This window comes from Osmia lignaria, unplaced genomic scaffold (assembly GCF_051020975.1).
Source record: "Osmia lignaria lignaria isolate PbOS001 unplaced genomic scaffold, iyOsmLign1 scaffold0035, whole genome shotgun sequence".
In the NCBI taxonomy this organism is placed as follows: domain Eukaryota; kingdom Metazoa; phylum Arthropoda; class Insecta; order Hymenoptera; family Megachilidae; genus Osmia; species Osmia lignaria.
Window position 1 is genome coordinate 405,291 of NW_027478176.1, and position 16,792 is coordinate 422,082.

A 16,792-nucleotide genomic window follows, 5' to 3' on the forward strand; every position below is an offset into this window, starting at 1 on the left:
GTGCATATAAATATATTTAGAACTTTTGAACTATTTTATTTTTACGTATTACTGTGTTTGTGATAATTGTGTGAATATGGAACAAAAAGAAGAAAGTGAAAATGCAAAAAACAGAAGACATTTAAAAGGGAAAAAAAAAATCGAAATTGTACCATATTTGCAAAGCGTGCATCCACAAATAAAAAGTGGCAACAAAGGTAAGTTACGTTTTGTACTATACATTTGCATGAAGTTAGTAGTTTGCGATGCAGTAATATCATGGTATTTTGTAGTATGTAATATAATATGATTCATATCATTATTTTACCTCTGTTACTTCACTCTCCCTTTTTTCATTTTTTAATATTTTTATCATTGTTGGGGTTACAATGTTTGTTATAAATTCGGATTGTTATAAATAATCCGACGTATACCGTTTTCGGACTGAATTCTTAGTCGATTGAAACGTTAGCAATTTTTCGCTGCTCCGACTCTCACTCTATCCTTCTTTACGACCTATAGAAAGCGATAAATTAGCCGCGCGGCTCAAAGGACGATTTATTGGATAGGACTCTTTTTCAGCCTTCTATGCATATTACACGATTGACCCACCCTTCTCTCTTTCTCTCTCTCTCTCTCTCTCATTCTCGGGCTTTACCTGCTACTTTCAAAAGCTTGTATGTATCTAGTAAATGCTTGTTACAAGTAACTTCTATGATATTATTCAAGTACCAAAATATTATAATATGTAGGCATTTAAATTCCGCGGCGAATTTGCTTTCTCGATTGGAGAGCTCCAGTTAGCTACCTGTACGCCGACGCGCGGCGCTTACGTGCGCGCAGAAAGAATTGAGCAGCAACCGCGTTTAGAGACATTGTGATAGCGAGAAATAATAACGAGAGACATTGTAATTCATTTTGTTCTATATTATATCATATTTTTTTTTTTTTTTCTGAGTAAAATACCACCACAAGGATAATGAAAATGGTGTTACAAAACTTTCCCTTCACCTTCTAAATACGTATACCAAAGTGACTCCTCAATTGTCCTGAACAGTTCGAAAAACTGCTTGTAGAAAATGTTTGCAACAATAGGTGGGTCTGTTTTCTGTTACTGGTAGAGTAAAGTAGGGTTTATTTGACTGAAGGCAAGCTACACGTGTTCGACAGACTCTCCGCTGCTTCATTCTTTTACAACGCTCCATAAAACGAAATATCGCCCTGCAGAGTCTCGTTCATTTTCAAGAAACTATATACACTATTCTGACTCTCCCTTTGCTTGTACGTCTTTTCTCTCTTGACTCTTGACTTTCGACTCACGGATCTCTCGCATATACAGTATTGTCTCGGAGTGGTGTAGTCTGCAAAGTGAGAGGTCCGAAAAATGAGTGAGAGGTCCGTGAAAGCGAGAAGCCGATGTTTTGTTTGGGTGACGGCAATTAGTAGAACAACGATGGAATATGCTTTCTCATTCTAGTATTAGCTATTCTGATGTGTTCCATCCTTGTTGAAAAAATAACATCCCTGTTCGGCCGGTTACTTTATGGTTTGCGTTACCTGGGATCTTTCACTCATTTCTCGCGTTCTCTATCGTCCTGTTTCGAGAACAAAGTCAAACCGAACAGCATACCTGCTTCTGTTGTAAATCGGTCGAGCAGATTTGAAAGGGATTATCATTATTATTAACTAGACCAATTTGCTGATATGACTCGAATGTGTCGGCCTACCCGTCGCGATCAAGCTATCAGATGTGATCAAGGTACAGTAAAATCTGGATATATGCAAGAAAAGATTGCTTGGATATATGCAGGATTTCGATCCCCTCCACTTGGGAGGATCCCCTTAGCGAACGAAAATGCTCGACACAGGAGCCGTGTAATACGATCCGAAACATAATATCGGTGTGACTAATACTAATTCAACGATACAACTTTTTCATTTATGACTTTTTTTAATGAAACTTTTACTAACGCAATTGTGAGAGTTTTCTGATTAAAATGATACCAAACACGATATACTTTGAATTATATTTATTTATTTATTTATTCAGAATATGCTGCGCAACTATTGACTGCAAATTAGGTGCTTTATAATATTAGCAGAATCGACACACCGATACATTTTGGCTCTTTCCTTTCATCATTGGACCTCTCTCTCTCCTCCACTGTCTATCCCTATCTACGTTCACCCTTGGCTGGCGTCGCGCGTAACCCGAGATACGACATCTCGATTCTATAAACTAAATACTTGAGTCCCAATTTCTCTTGCATATGTATATCCAGGTTTTACACGACATTTGAACGACTCGTTTTCTTTCTTTCTCTCTTTTACATGCACACTCGCCTCATTCGTTCAACTTCCCACTTATTCGGTGGCGGTAGCTTTTGAACAGTCCTACCTTCCGTAATAAGCAACCATTTACTTATGATTGATAAATTGTTTTTATTTTGTACCTGCATGTGTGTGTTATTTCGACGTGTGTATATGTAGCTAATAAATAAAACTACCTGCAGGCGACGGTTGAAGAAGGCAGCGTACCTTGCGGTAGGTCAGGGCACCTGTACCGTAGACGATGCAGGTACCAGCTGTTACGAAAAGGTCCCAAACTCGCCTACTGCGACTGATTTTCCTGCGGTCGAAGAACCTTCAACCTCTTATGAGATGCTTCGACAATCGCCTATTGCGATTGATTTTCCTGCGGTCGAAGAACCTTCAACCTCTTATGAGATGCTTCGACAATCGTCTGCTGCTACTGATGTTTCTACTACGGAAGTCTATGAAGAAAACGTGGAAGAAATTAATTTTGATGTAGAAGATCACGTATTGCTAGAAACAACAGAACCACCGCAATTAGAAGAAGAACCAGTTTCTGACGGAATAGATTTCGTGGATTTTCAACATGTTTTCAAGCAAATAATACAGCTTGGAAAACATTCGAGTATCAGCTGTGGCATCGAACACTTCCAAATAATTGGATGTCAACAAAAGGGACTAGAAAAACAGTATAAAGTACAGTGCCAATTGTGTAATCACGTCGAGTGCGTATCGTGCCTTCGGAAGAGCGATAACACAATGGACATCAACCACAGCTCTGTTTCCAGTACAATGATGACAGGCGGCGGATACAATCAACTAGAAGAAATACTTTCTAGCATGAACGTGTCGTGCATGAGCAAGAGAATTTACGAAAAATGCCAAGAAGAAATAATCGATGCCTTCGAATTGGGTGCGCAACGAGAAATAGAAGACGCAGGGAAATTAGAAAAAGAGCTAGCCATAGCAAGAGCCGATATACTACCAGGTTGTAATATACCATGGATTCTAGTTGTCGCAGATGGCAGCTGGATGAAGAGATCATACCGTGGAGGTGATTACAACTCTCTTTCTGGTGTAGGAGCCATCGTGGGATACCACACTAAAAAGGTGCTCTACATCAATGTAAAGAATAAATTTTGTGTAATTTGCCAAACCGCTGCCAAGAAGAAGGAAGAGGCACGGCAGCATCGTTGCTTCAAAAATTGGGGTCGTAACCAGAATTCAACTGGTATGGAAAGTGCTGCTATTGTAGACGGATTTAAATCCAGCATAGAAATGCACGGTCTGATATATTCAATATTAGTTGCCGATGGAGATAGCAGTGTATATAAAAAGATATTGGACAATGATCCATACAAAGAATATATGGTGCATGTACGCAAAATTGAATGCACCAATCACCTGCTACGCAACTTCAGTAGAAAAATAAATGAGATCGCCACAAAAGGTCGCTTCAAGGAACTACGAGCTATTGTAAAAGAGAATGCCCTTCGCCTACGCACTGGTGTGAAAAAAGCAGCAGAATACCGATTCAAAGAGAAAGTAACACTCGCTGATCAAATAAAAAATTTAAAAACAGACATGTAAAATGTAGCGAGCCATGTTTTCGGTGAACATCAGGAGTGTCAAAGATTAGCATACTTCTGCAACAAATACTCTGATCCGAACAGAGTGAACTATGTTCCACAATTGAAAGAATGCGGTATTTATCAAAGCATTGAAGAAGCGATGCAACCGCTCTTTCCTCAAGCTGAAAGTTTGTTATATGGTTTAAATAATAATGCAGTGGAAAGTTTCAATAACGTAATTGCGAAATTCATTGGAGGTAAAAGAATAAACTTTGGACGCAAGGGCTCGTATAAGGGTAGAGTCTCTGCTGCTGTCCTTCATTTCAATTCAAGAGAGTCGTTCAGCCGATTGAGTACTGCTATGAACAAGGAACCGACAACCATCGTACAAAATATGGAACAACGACGTAAGCATGCATCGCAAATGGCAGCGAAATATAAGCAAAAAGCCAAAGCATGTTCTTCTCGATACGAAAGGCAATCGTGCGCCAAAGATTACGGCCCTACGGCAGAAAAACCAGATATGGAAGAAGCAGTATTCTCTTCTGAGTGTGAGAGGCACATGCTTACACTCCTTCAGTGGCAAACGATACGACATAACATTGAAGCAGAAACTCGCGATCAGGCTAAGAGCGAGAAATGGATAGCCTACCGTAAAAAATTATTAACTGCATCACATTTCGGCAAGGTATGCCGATTGAGAAAGAATACACCAAGAGGAAATACGATAAAGAGTATAATGTATCCGCAAATTCAATATTTGCGTTCCCTTGTATACGGAAGAGAGAACGAGGCAAATGCCTTGAGACAATTGGAAACGGAACTAGGAATCCATATTCTACCGTGCGGTTTATTCATCGATGCCGTTGTGCCTTATTTAGGTGCAACTCCTGACGGCCTCGTCGACGATGATACAATCGTCGAAGTGAAATGCCCTGAATCGGCGAAGGATTTATCGCCTGCTGAAGCAATACAGCAGTTACCTGCGATACGGCATATCTTTCGAGGTGATGAGATGAATAAAATTCATCATTATTATTATCAAATCCAAGGACAATTGCACATAGCAAATAGGCAAACTGCTTTATTCTGTTTATGGACAAAAAAAGGAATCCAAATTACAAAAGTACAAAGAGACGACAGATTCTGGGCAACAGAAATGGAGCACAAACTGAAAAGGTTTTATGAAGACTCCATGTTGCCAGAAATTATAGATAGTAGATTTAATCGCCAGCAACCTATTAGAGAGCCTGCATACATAAAAAACACCAATACATGTAGTAGTACACAAGAAAGTACATGTGAGGATGTACATTAATTGAGTACGGCACTCTTATAATATTCTTATATATTCTTATATATATTCTTATAATATTACAATGCAAGGATTACAATCGAAAGTCGCAATGCACCTATAGTCTATTACGACTGCACCGTCGAGTACACACTGCTCATATGATGAGCTGTTGTATAGTCTATTGCGACTGCACTCGGCGGGTCCATACAGCACATATAATGAGTTGTATGATAAATGTTTACAATCGAAGGTCGCAATTGCACCTGAGAATGAAGAGGACCGTCATTGACGGGGGTGGTGGTGGGTCTCTTCACACTGTCCTATTAATTTTTACTTTCAGTTACTTCCTTATTTTATCTGGAGGAAAAACAATTTATAATCTGGGAGAAACAGGGAACACACGTATATATATAAAAAGGTAAGTTCAATGCTTCTATTTTTATTGCCTGTACGTGAATTCATGTAAAATGATTATCATGTTTCAGCTACTTTTCCGTACTTTGCACGGGAAGAGAACAATACTTTCATATCAAATGGAAATTATATGTATGACAGCGTAAGTATGACACTTATACTTTTAGGCACAAAAGTACAGATTTGGAGAGTGAAGAGGACCGTCTTTGACGGGGGTGGTGGTGGGTCTCTTCACACTCTCCTATTAATTTTTAATTTCCTAATAGTGGATTCATCAGGAAGTGTAAGTATCAGTCTTTAGATTGAAGTAGTATAAACTCAAAAAGTAATTGTTATTAAACTTATTTATTTTTACAGATCAAACCAGGGTGTACAGCATGATAGTTCAAGAGATCCTGTATCGTCTGAGCTCAATTTTACACATGTTTGTTCAATAATTGCTTTCTGTATAGGACGTTTAATTATCTTATAAGTGTATAGCGTTCATGTTCTGGTGTAGTATTTTGTTAATAAAAAACGGCTTGTACTTTACTGGGCAGTATTTTAATCCCTTTTTGTTTAAATATCCATTCGCTATTTATTTCCTAATATAACCGTAACCTAACCATTTACTATTTTTATATAAAACAATGTATAAGCTAAGAAACTTTATTTTTCTGGGATTTCCCCTCATTTATCTTTCCTTTTCACTTATAGTTCCTCACTGCAACGTAATATATTGTAGCATAAACACATTTTAATTAATTAAAAGCACAATGAATTTTCTACGCTTGCACTATCAACCAGACTTTGCTTGTCAAGTCCAATGTAACAGCTGACTATATCTTTTACATTCAGAATAGAATACAGAATTAGCAAAAAGCGCCCTCTAATGTTCATCGACTAGCCGCGTATCTTTGGGTATTACCATTTCGGTGCAGAAAAATCTGCTGTAATATCGACGTCCCGGATCGGAGAGGTCACGTGCCGTGTCTACCCCCTTAAATAACAATATAATTGTTAGAATATCTACGTCAGATATGTAATATACATTTAATATGAATATCATTATTTATATATCTACATTAGATGTGTTATATACATTTAATAACAATGTCATTGTTACTATATTGTAAAGTCGCGGAGTTCTCTCTCTCACTGAGTTCTCGGCGTACTTTATGTAATTTAATCTGCGTTGTCAGGTAGATAGAGGTTCTCACTTACATTTCGCCGGATGAGTAGAACCTATCCATGAACGGAACCTGTGGTAGTGTGTCGTCCACGTATTGGAACGGTAGGGTAGATGTTCGAGTGAAGATCACGCACTTCCGATCACAATGTATGTTTATTCGTTTACTGGTGCAGTTTCTTGATTCGCGCACGTTTACAATTGATGTTACCGAAATCTTGCTCTGTCGAAGTCCCGAGCTTCGTAGCAGAGTCGTGTAGATTCTAGAGTATCGAACTCTGAGCGGTACTTCGCGGATTATCTTCGCGGATTTAACGATTTACGGATGGTCGGAATGATCTAGTCTGATCGCGATACTTTCGGTTTCGTACTATATTGATAAGTTGATGAACCGTTTTGATATACTGATAAGAACTGCGCCTGTTATACAAATGAGAACTGCATGCGGGCGGGCCCGGTCGCGTTATTTTATATTGATGAATGAGGTCAACATTTTTGATTTGGCAATTCGGGTGAACCACCTCGTTCGGAACGTCAGCGTTCCCGCTATATGACGACCCGGCTGAGTTGCTCACTCAGAATTTGCGGAACGATGAATTTGGATGGTGCAATAGAAGTGTAAAGAATTTGGGTGAGGAAATAGAAGTTTCAAGAATGCGTCACAGGACGTGACAATATCTACATGCGATAAAATGTAATATACATTTAATATGAATATCATTATTGCCCTATCTACATTAGACATGGAATATACATTTAATAACAATATAATTGATACTACATTTACATCAGATATGTAATACACATTTAATAGCAATGTCATTATTACTATATCTACATGAGAAATAATGTAATATAGATTTAATAACAATATAATTGTTACTATATCTACATCAGATATGTAATATACATTTAACAACAATGTCATTGTTACTATATCTATATGAGATAGAATGTAATATACATTTAATAGCAATATAATTGTTACTATATCTTCATCAGATATGTAATACACATTTAATAGCAATGTCATAATTACTATAACTACATGAGATATAATGTAATATACATTTAATAACAATATAATTGTTACTGTATCTACATCAGATATGTAATATACATTTAATACCAATATAATTGTTACTGTATCTACATCAGATATGTAATATACACGGAAATAACTACAAAATAGCTAAACAGGAACTTAAGAAGTTGATCAGGGTAGCAAAAAAGGAAGCATGGGAAGAAATGATCGGAACTGTAGAACAGAACACATGGGGGCGACCATATAAAGTCATAATGAAACAGCTGAACGGAGTCGCCCCACCAGTGAAACTGGATTTGGCTCAAACAAAAGAAATTATAGAAGGACTCTTCATTATGAAACCACCAGTTGCACTGGATGGGGAAGAAATAAATATAGAGGACTCAGGTGAGGATAAGCGAAGATTTTTCCACATGTAATTAAAGACAAGTTGCTAGAGGCTGTAGAGAAAGAAAACCTCTCGGAAAACCAGTTTGGGTTTAGGAAAGGTATACCCATACCTTACCCATACTATTCATGCTATGGAGAAAGTCATGGGACTGTGGGATACAGCGAAGGAAGAAGGAAGTCACTGCTTGCTAATTTTACTGGATATTAAAAATGCTTTTAACTCGTTAAGATGAGACAGTGTAGTTAAACAAATGAAGAAAAGGAAATTCCCAAAAAAGATAATTAAATTAACCAGGGCATATTTAAGTGATCGCTGGCTGGTTGTAAATGCAAGTGACGGAAAGGAGGAAATTCAGGTTTTCGGAAGTCCCCCAGGGGTCGATCATCGACCTAAACTAAATTCATGTGGAATTTAGTATATGATGGGGTGCTCAAAATTAGACTAAGAAGGGACGTATACTTTTTTTTTGTTTTAACTTAACGAGGGAGGAAATACATTTACGTACGCGCAGGTGACTCCCGTTCGCATTATTCGGCTAGGGGAGGCCCGGGCAATGTGGGACTCATACCACCTCGTAAGGTGATACACTACCCACTAAAACCTCTCTCCTGAGTGGGCCGCCAGCACCCTTCCGGCCCTTGGAGCCACCCCAGGAGTGCCGACGTATAGCCGCGACGGTGCTTCCTTTTAATCGCAAGCCGCTACAAGTAGGGGACATGCGCATCCAAACCGCCAGACCTCCGATCAAGCGGTAAGGACATTTTAAACCAGGAAGTGTGGCCCAGGATTTTTCTTCGGCCATTTTCTTTTTATCCGACTTCGAAATGGAGGAGGATATTCAATTCGATTAGTATTTTTTTTTTTTTTATGTATGTTCGCCGATTACTCCGAGACGGATGGACCAATCGGAGCGAAACCTTTTGCATCCTGTAAAGTATATCTCCTACTTGGTCCGGTTAAAAAGACATTTTGCATTTTTTCATTCCTAACGATTTTTATTGCAAAAGAGCGTACTGCTTCATTTACATTTTTTTCGTCGTTTACTTTACAGGGAATATACCGATTGTGACTTCTCAACATTATCCGTGAAATGAAAAAAAAATAGACTTCGTCATTTTCTCTACCAGTTGGTCGCTAAAAGAAAAGCTGGCTTCCTTCTTCACGTATCGGTCACTGGAAGCTGATTTGGATTGTTTCTTTGCAAAAGTAACCGTCGTAATCTTTGCATTTCTGCGAGTGCTCTTTTGTCATGCGGTTTAACGAGGACTTTATTTGGTACTAAATCAGATGAAGCTAAACCATCTAAACGTTTGACACGACTAAGAGCAACGTAAATTTGGCTTTTTGCAAAATTCTTTTTGCCAAGATCAATTACAGCTTTGTTTAATGTAGTCCCTTGTAATTTGTGCACCGTTACTACCCAACTTAGAATAAGTGGTAACATTCTGCGCTCGACGTCTCCATAACCTTTCGTCGCTTGAAACGTTGCTACAACTGGAGATATTGGAATGTAACCGTCGGTATCTTTGAATCTATTTCCAATCGACTTGTCGTCAAATTTTATGAGTACTGAGTCTGGCAACTCTCCCTGTTCTAGTTGATCTCTTCGAAGTGCCGGTCATGTAAATTTCATCACTACTCCCATTGCGCCGTTTATCAAACCATCAGAAATTGATATATTTCGTCGCAGCATGATTCGGCAAGCGATGGGGGTGTCCCACTTGGACGTCGAACGATTGGATACGTCCCGATTGGACGCGTTTTTTGGACCCCGTGCCGATTGGACGCGTTCCTTTTGGACGCCGGACCGGTTGGACGCGTTGCTTTTCGACGCCATGCCGTTTGGACGTCGTCCCATTTGAATTCGTGCCATTTGGACGCCGCATGTTTTAAAATCGTTGCTTTTAAGAGTCGGCAGTTGGTGGTATTGTTCGTCGATTCAAATTCCTACGCTATTTCAATGCGTATGCATGCTGAACTATGTGATTACATACATGATCAAAAATATGAAATTTGGAAGTGATCTAATATGTATGTGGTGTTTTTATCGAAAGTATGTGATTACACATGTGATCAAAGATATTAAATTTGGAAGTGAATCTAATGTATATGTGGAATTTTTATTGAGTCTTGTGCGCAACATTTTTATATTTTTTAACAAAATAGTCTAAGAACCGAGATGTCCAGTTTTTGACAATCCGACTTAACACGGTGTGTAGCAAAGCTTGTTTCATAAAACAACTAAGATCAGTGAATTATGTATATCGTTTGACATGTATAGGTTAGAGAAGAGGAATATTTATAAGGTAGTCACTAAGATACCAGGGGATCATTCATACACGTATTGCATATAATAGGACAAAAGATACAATAATATTGTCTAATTATGCAAATGTACTAGTTTGTTTTGTTTCATTGGTAGTGCATAAGTATTTGCCAATGCGGCATGACATGTGTACGAGTTTCGCTCTTCAAACTCAGCCGAATAGATCTCGGTCGATAACCCGGGCCGACAATCCCGTTGTAACCTAATGAGTAAGTGTAATCGCTGTTGCGCTGTCTAATCACCGATCCGAGCGCCGCGAGTATTAAAACTCCGAATTTGAACCGTTACGGTATTAATGCGAAAGCAATTTAGAGTGAACGATTATCAAGCGACATCAGCGACCAACGACCAAGACTTTCTTTTTCGAGTTTCGAGTATTTTCAATTTAAATTTAGTGCCTTGCACCGCGAATTCAGTGAATCGAAATTCTCAATTAAAACACAATTGTAATTCGCGTAGTGTTTAATTCCGACTCATTGTGTACAAAATACAATTAATACACAATTAGTGACCACGTAGCTGTGTCGTTCTTCTTCTCCTCGACGCTCACATCTTTGAAAAGACGGAATCCACGGCATTCCAAAAAATCCAACACTTGCCGAGAACAACATGGTACGTAGCATTCTCATTGCAAAGTAATATCTATCTATTTACCGCAGTAAGAGGAGCATATAATACAGTTTTATTAATAAATAATTCAGTTCCAGCCAGAATCAAATGTTGGATATATTTAACATTATTTGGTATTTATTTAACATTATAGTTTTGAGTATTAGAGGTATATTACTATCGCTGTCAAATCTATTCACATCTACTATGTCCACAGCCTCTAATTGATTTGAGCGGCTCACATCACCTTAATTGGATGAAACGGAAGAACAATACGCTTGTCTTATAACTAAGGTCAAATAGTTATTTGTAACATTTGACAGGTATAGGTTAGAGTGAATGTTGCGGCAAGAAGGCGGCACAGCGGGCCATTTACCTTTCCTATTCCACGTCGAAGCCCCCCCCCCCCCCCCACTTGACAATGTATCGAACGACATTAGAGTGACGTCACCGTGCTCGCGTTATGTTATATCTCCAGCTGATCAGGTGCGACCGACTTGGAATAGATTAGTTCTAAGCAGCGAGCGACTAAGAAAACATAAAGCGACCTCAAGTAAAATATTGTTCTCGACAATATGTGAAATTGAATATCAAACTTAGATATCAGACTCTATAAATTGAATATCAGACTCTATGTCTGATCAAACGCTGAAAATAAAGGAAAAGAAATCACATGTATTCATATAGTATATTTAACAACTGTAATTTGAAATAAACAATATATTAGAGGCAATAAAATTTAATGTTGTTTCGGGATAGTAAAAAAAAAAAGATTCCTCCGCGGATCGGGCATCTCGATAGGTGCTACGCTCCTGATTATAACGTAAGTGACAAACATACGTCATCGACGCCGTCGGATAATAGCAACTCGTGCGCATCCCACCATAGGATCGATCTATCGAACGAGGATCGATCCATCGAACCTATGTTTATATATATACCACCCCCCAGCAATTACTAACATAATAAAACCGAAGTTTTAACCTGACGATCGCACATTACCGAGCTGTTTCTTTTTTTTTCGAATCGACCAACCGCCGTTCAACCGTCAGACCTAAACTTTGCAGTTTAACCCATTGAATCCGAGTAAAAATTGTACCGTGAGTGACTAGTGGAGGTGGCCGCTAATAAACTAAATACCTACTCAACATAACGGAACCGTTCGCATTTGTCTTTGCTATTTTTGCCAAACCCTCACTCCGTATCCTCGTCAGGATAGTACCCGTGAGTCATCGAGGCACTCAGTGAAAATCCTAAATTGTTTCGATACAAATGTTTTTTTACCTTAATCATATTTCCTGATATATCCTGCGAGAAAGTAATTGCATCTGTTTTCAGGGTACATTTTTCTTATTTGTCCTATTATTTTATTCCACACTGTTCAATTTCTTTAATGTATCTATTCAACTTTTCCACTCCATAATTTTTTGATTGTAATTTCCGCATCAATATCTGAATAAACGCTGAAAATAAAGAAAAAGAAATCGTATTATTATATATTCATACATTGTACTCAACAACATTAATTTGAAATAAAGAATGTATTGAAGAAAATATGGTTTAATATTTTTTTTACCTTGAACATATTTCCAGATATATCTTGTAAGAAAGTAACTGCATTCAATTTCCACATGTTTTTCACTATAACCTATACCTGTCAAACGTTACACATAACTATTTGACCTTAGTTATTTTATGAAACAAGCATATTATTCTTCCGCTTCATCCAATTAAGGTCATGAGAGCCGCTCAAATCAATTATAGGCTGTGGAAATGGTAGATGTGAATAGAATTCACAGCGATAGTACTATACCTCTAATGCACAAAACTACTCACCAAATAATGTTAAATATATCCAACTTTTGATTTTGACTGCAATTATTTACTGATAAGCCTCTATTATATGCTCCTCTTACTGCGGCAAATAGGTACATATTACTTTGCAATGAGAATGCTACGCACCATGTCATGCCGCATTGTCAAATACTTATACACTATTAATGAAACAAAACAAACTAGTACATTTGAATAACTATTCAATATTATTGTATCTTTTGTCCTATTACATGCAATACGTGAATGAATGATCCTCTGGTATCTGAATAACTACCTTGTAAATATTCCTCTACTCTAATCTATACACTCCGATTTTTATGAAACTTTGCATAAATATTTATTAGACCTGTTTATGAAGATAACTGTAATTCGTTGATGTCCGTTTCTCACCTTGAGGGAGATATCAATCCTTTTATCCGGACCGCCCTTCCTATATACGTGCTTATAAATTGTAAAGAACAAAGATATAAAAAAATAGTTGAAATAAATGTTATACCGTTTCTTGAGGTCTATAAAGCTGCGTGTAAGTTTTTTTTTTAAATCATCCTTTTTGCAAAATTGAATTCTCCTTCCTCCTCCGTTTTGAAAAACTTTACTTTTTTTCAATCAATAAAAGCGCCTATTTATTATGAATTCAACGATGTATTATGGTGTTGATTTAATTATTCCGATGGAATTTTTGATTTAAGTTTGTTGATCTGTCTGTATTGACCGCTAACTCAACTTATACTTGCAACGTTGATAAGATCTTTGATAAGAATCATTTTACCATCCGCTTTACATGTCATTTTCATAATTGCAAGATTAACGTCATCATCATGTGATGAAGTACATTTATTCTGTAGACTTTCTACAATATACAGAGTATTTCCGATGTAGTAGTACAATTGAAAAGACGGTTAATCTACATATAAAAATAAGCTGAAAATGTACAGTAAGAGTTTTTGATACAGTAACACTCATTCATCCATACTGTGTTCGTTAAATCTACTCCTATACATATTTCGCTTATTCTGACTTTAATTTTTATTATAATATAATATTATTGTACATGTATATAACAACCAATATTATTCGACATAGGTTTTACAGTAATGAAATTCTTCAAAAAAGTGTTTGAAACATAAATATTTTTTACACCAAGCACAAAGAAGTATAGCTAATTCTCCGTATATATCGCACCAATGAATTTTGTCAACCTGTTTTGTAAAACAATAATTGATTGGATTTTCATAGCGTGCCGAACGTTCTTCTATATATCCACTTTTGTACCACAAATGCTTAAACAAATTTTGGAATCTAGGTGAAGACAACTGATTATGTACAAGAGATTGGAGTTTTATGATATTATTTCGTTGATGTAAAATAACGTCATGATTCAATAAAATGACCTGATCGGAAAAACTTTTTATGAAATTTTTCCATATTCGAAAACCAAGAATATTAAGAGGCTATAGTCTTCCGGTCGTCTTTTTCGGTATCGTCAGAAAAAGTACTTGTTTCCTTCAGGAACAAGATCTTGCAAAACATTTGGACAGTGTCCACTCCATGAATCTAGTAGGAGAACGCTTCGGGATCCCACGTTTGTTAAAAATATTTCAGTAAACAAAGCTTTAAAGTGCTCTGAAGTTAATTTGCCAGATTTTGAAGCAGAAACATTGTTCAGTATCGGAGCAAGCGAGAGCGAGCGAGAGCGAGCTATCCTCGAAGCCAACGGTTTGTTGTCATTCTCCGTCTCTCGCTCTCCTTTCAGAACGTGCGAGAATCGGAAACTCCTTTTCTTCGCGTTCTGGAAGGATCGAGAGGCACCGGGCCCGTTAATCCAAATTGGATTAACGTGAGCCGATTATTGGGTCTTGTTGACGCACCGACCAAATGTCAAGCGCTAATTGGCTCGTGACGTCACGGCGCCGGTTACCGCTCCCGCGGCTTCGAGGATCGTTCCGCTCTCGCGAATTATTAATCATCCGAAGCGAGAAGAACATAGACGCGAGTCCAAAATTCATATCGATTTTCCGAACACTAAGTGCACCGAGTCCAATTTTGACCATTTCGTTCCGTGTCGTCCGTTTCTCGTTTTTCGTTGCGTCTCGTTGTTCTGTGTATTCGTGTTTGTTGCCGTGCGTGATCCAGTTGTGAATTCATTGTATCGTTGACGGTAACATTAAACGTGGCTGGACTCCAGCCGAAAAGGAAACCGAGTCAGGAATTTTCTCGACCCCTATACCATTCCGATACAAACATGAACGTTTGGAGCATTGAATAAACTTTCTTTACTCTTGGTCCGAACTGTCCGCTTGATTCCTTTAAAATTATATAAAGCGGTGAAAGCAATTTTCCATTTGCAGATACAGTAGGTTGTATGGTATAACTATGAATGGTTGATGATATGGACTGTACGACAGCTTCAATGGTTTTTGATCCCTTTGCAGCTAGCGTTCGACCAGAATGAAGTTCTAAATTAAAACCACTTTCGTCCGAATTAAATACATTTTTTATACTATAACTATTAATATTCGGTTTCACAACTTGAATAAAATTATCGATAACTGTATCTATTTTGTAATGGGGTCGGTTGGTTCAGTGCGCACTGCGTTGCGCATCGCGGCGGTTTCACCGTGCCAGGGTTCGCAAGGGAACAGGTCGGTAAATAACGAGGCGGATACATTAGAAAAATATATATATGTTTCTTGAAGAAAGGAACTATCGTTGACTACAGTGTAGGGCCACGGTCTGTCCCCGCCGTGCCGGTCCGGCGGCGTATTCCTGCCTCGGCAACTACAAACAGAAGACGCGCTGGTTGTTAGACGCGTGGAGCCAATACTTAAGACTAATGTACAGGACTTACTAGCTACGGTCGGAATCTGGTCCGTCACAGAAAGTCACGCGGCTTAAATCTAGCGCGGTTCGCAGCCGTTGCTACGCGGTCTTACAATCTAACGGCGCAATGTCGGGGCGCGGGGTGAAAGCGCTGAGCGGAGCGCGAACGCAAACGCAAACGCAAACGCAAACGCAAACGCAAACGCAAACGCAAACGCAAACGCAAAGTCGGGAGAGGATTGGCCCGACGGTGATTTATTGAATCGCGCTGCGGTAGAGTTGCTGCCCGCTTGCCTCACGCGGCTCGTCTTCTCGTACGCCGAGGTAGAACCGAACAGCGAACGAGACGACGACCAATCCTGGCCAGCATGAGTAGCGCCACGAAACTGGACGGAATCGCCTGCCAAAGGCAAAATGCGGTGCCGGGTAGGCCAACGTTCGGAATCCCCGTGGAAGCACCGGCAGAGATTATGAACGCGCACTAGCTTCGTGACCCCGGGTCAACCTCGGGACTGACGAAGCTAGGCGCCTACGGCCGCTGGACCTATGGGAGCTGCCAGGTCGTAGCATAGTGAATTTCTACGGCCCGTCGGCCATAGATCTCTTCGCCAGGTCAGCCATGGCGTCGAGAGCTCTGGTGCTCCGGTCCGGACCTCCTAGGAGGTCCCCTCGGGGCCGAAGCCCCGAGGCAACTCATCGATCCGCGCATCGATCGGTCCCACTTATAGTCTACTCGCACGGGAGTGGGGATGCCGCCGCGGTGGGGGCCCGCGATGCGCGACGTCGATCCGCGGCTGTCGTCGCAATTTCTTGAGAATTTTCACGTTCCCGGTAAGTTACAAATTTTGTTATTCTACGCGAAATTATTCCATACAGTTTTTTATATTTAAATATCCACCACTTTCCTGCTTTAAATGTTGGCAAATCAATGTTTTCTTTTGCTTCTAACGCCTATTTTCGAATATCAATATCATGGATTATGGATCCACTTTCAAGAGCATCACGAAACATCGATAGAGTAAA

The 16,792-nt window shown here is 39.0% G+C and overlaps 1 pseudogene; it reads right to left on the reverse strand.

The window, feature by feature from the left end:
• Window positions 1-8,740: 8,740 nt before the first annotated feature.
• On the reverse strand, window positions 8,741-16,792 carry LOC143306710 (uncharacterized; annotated as a pseudogene).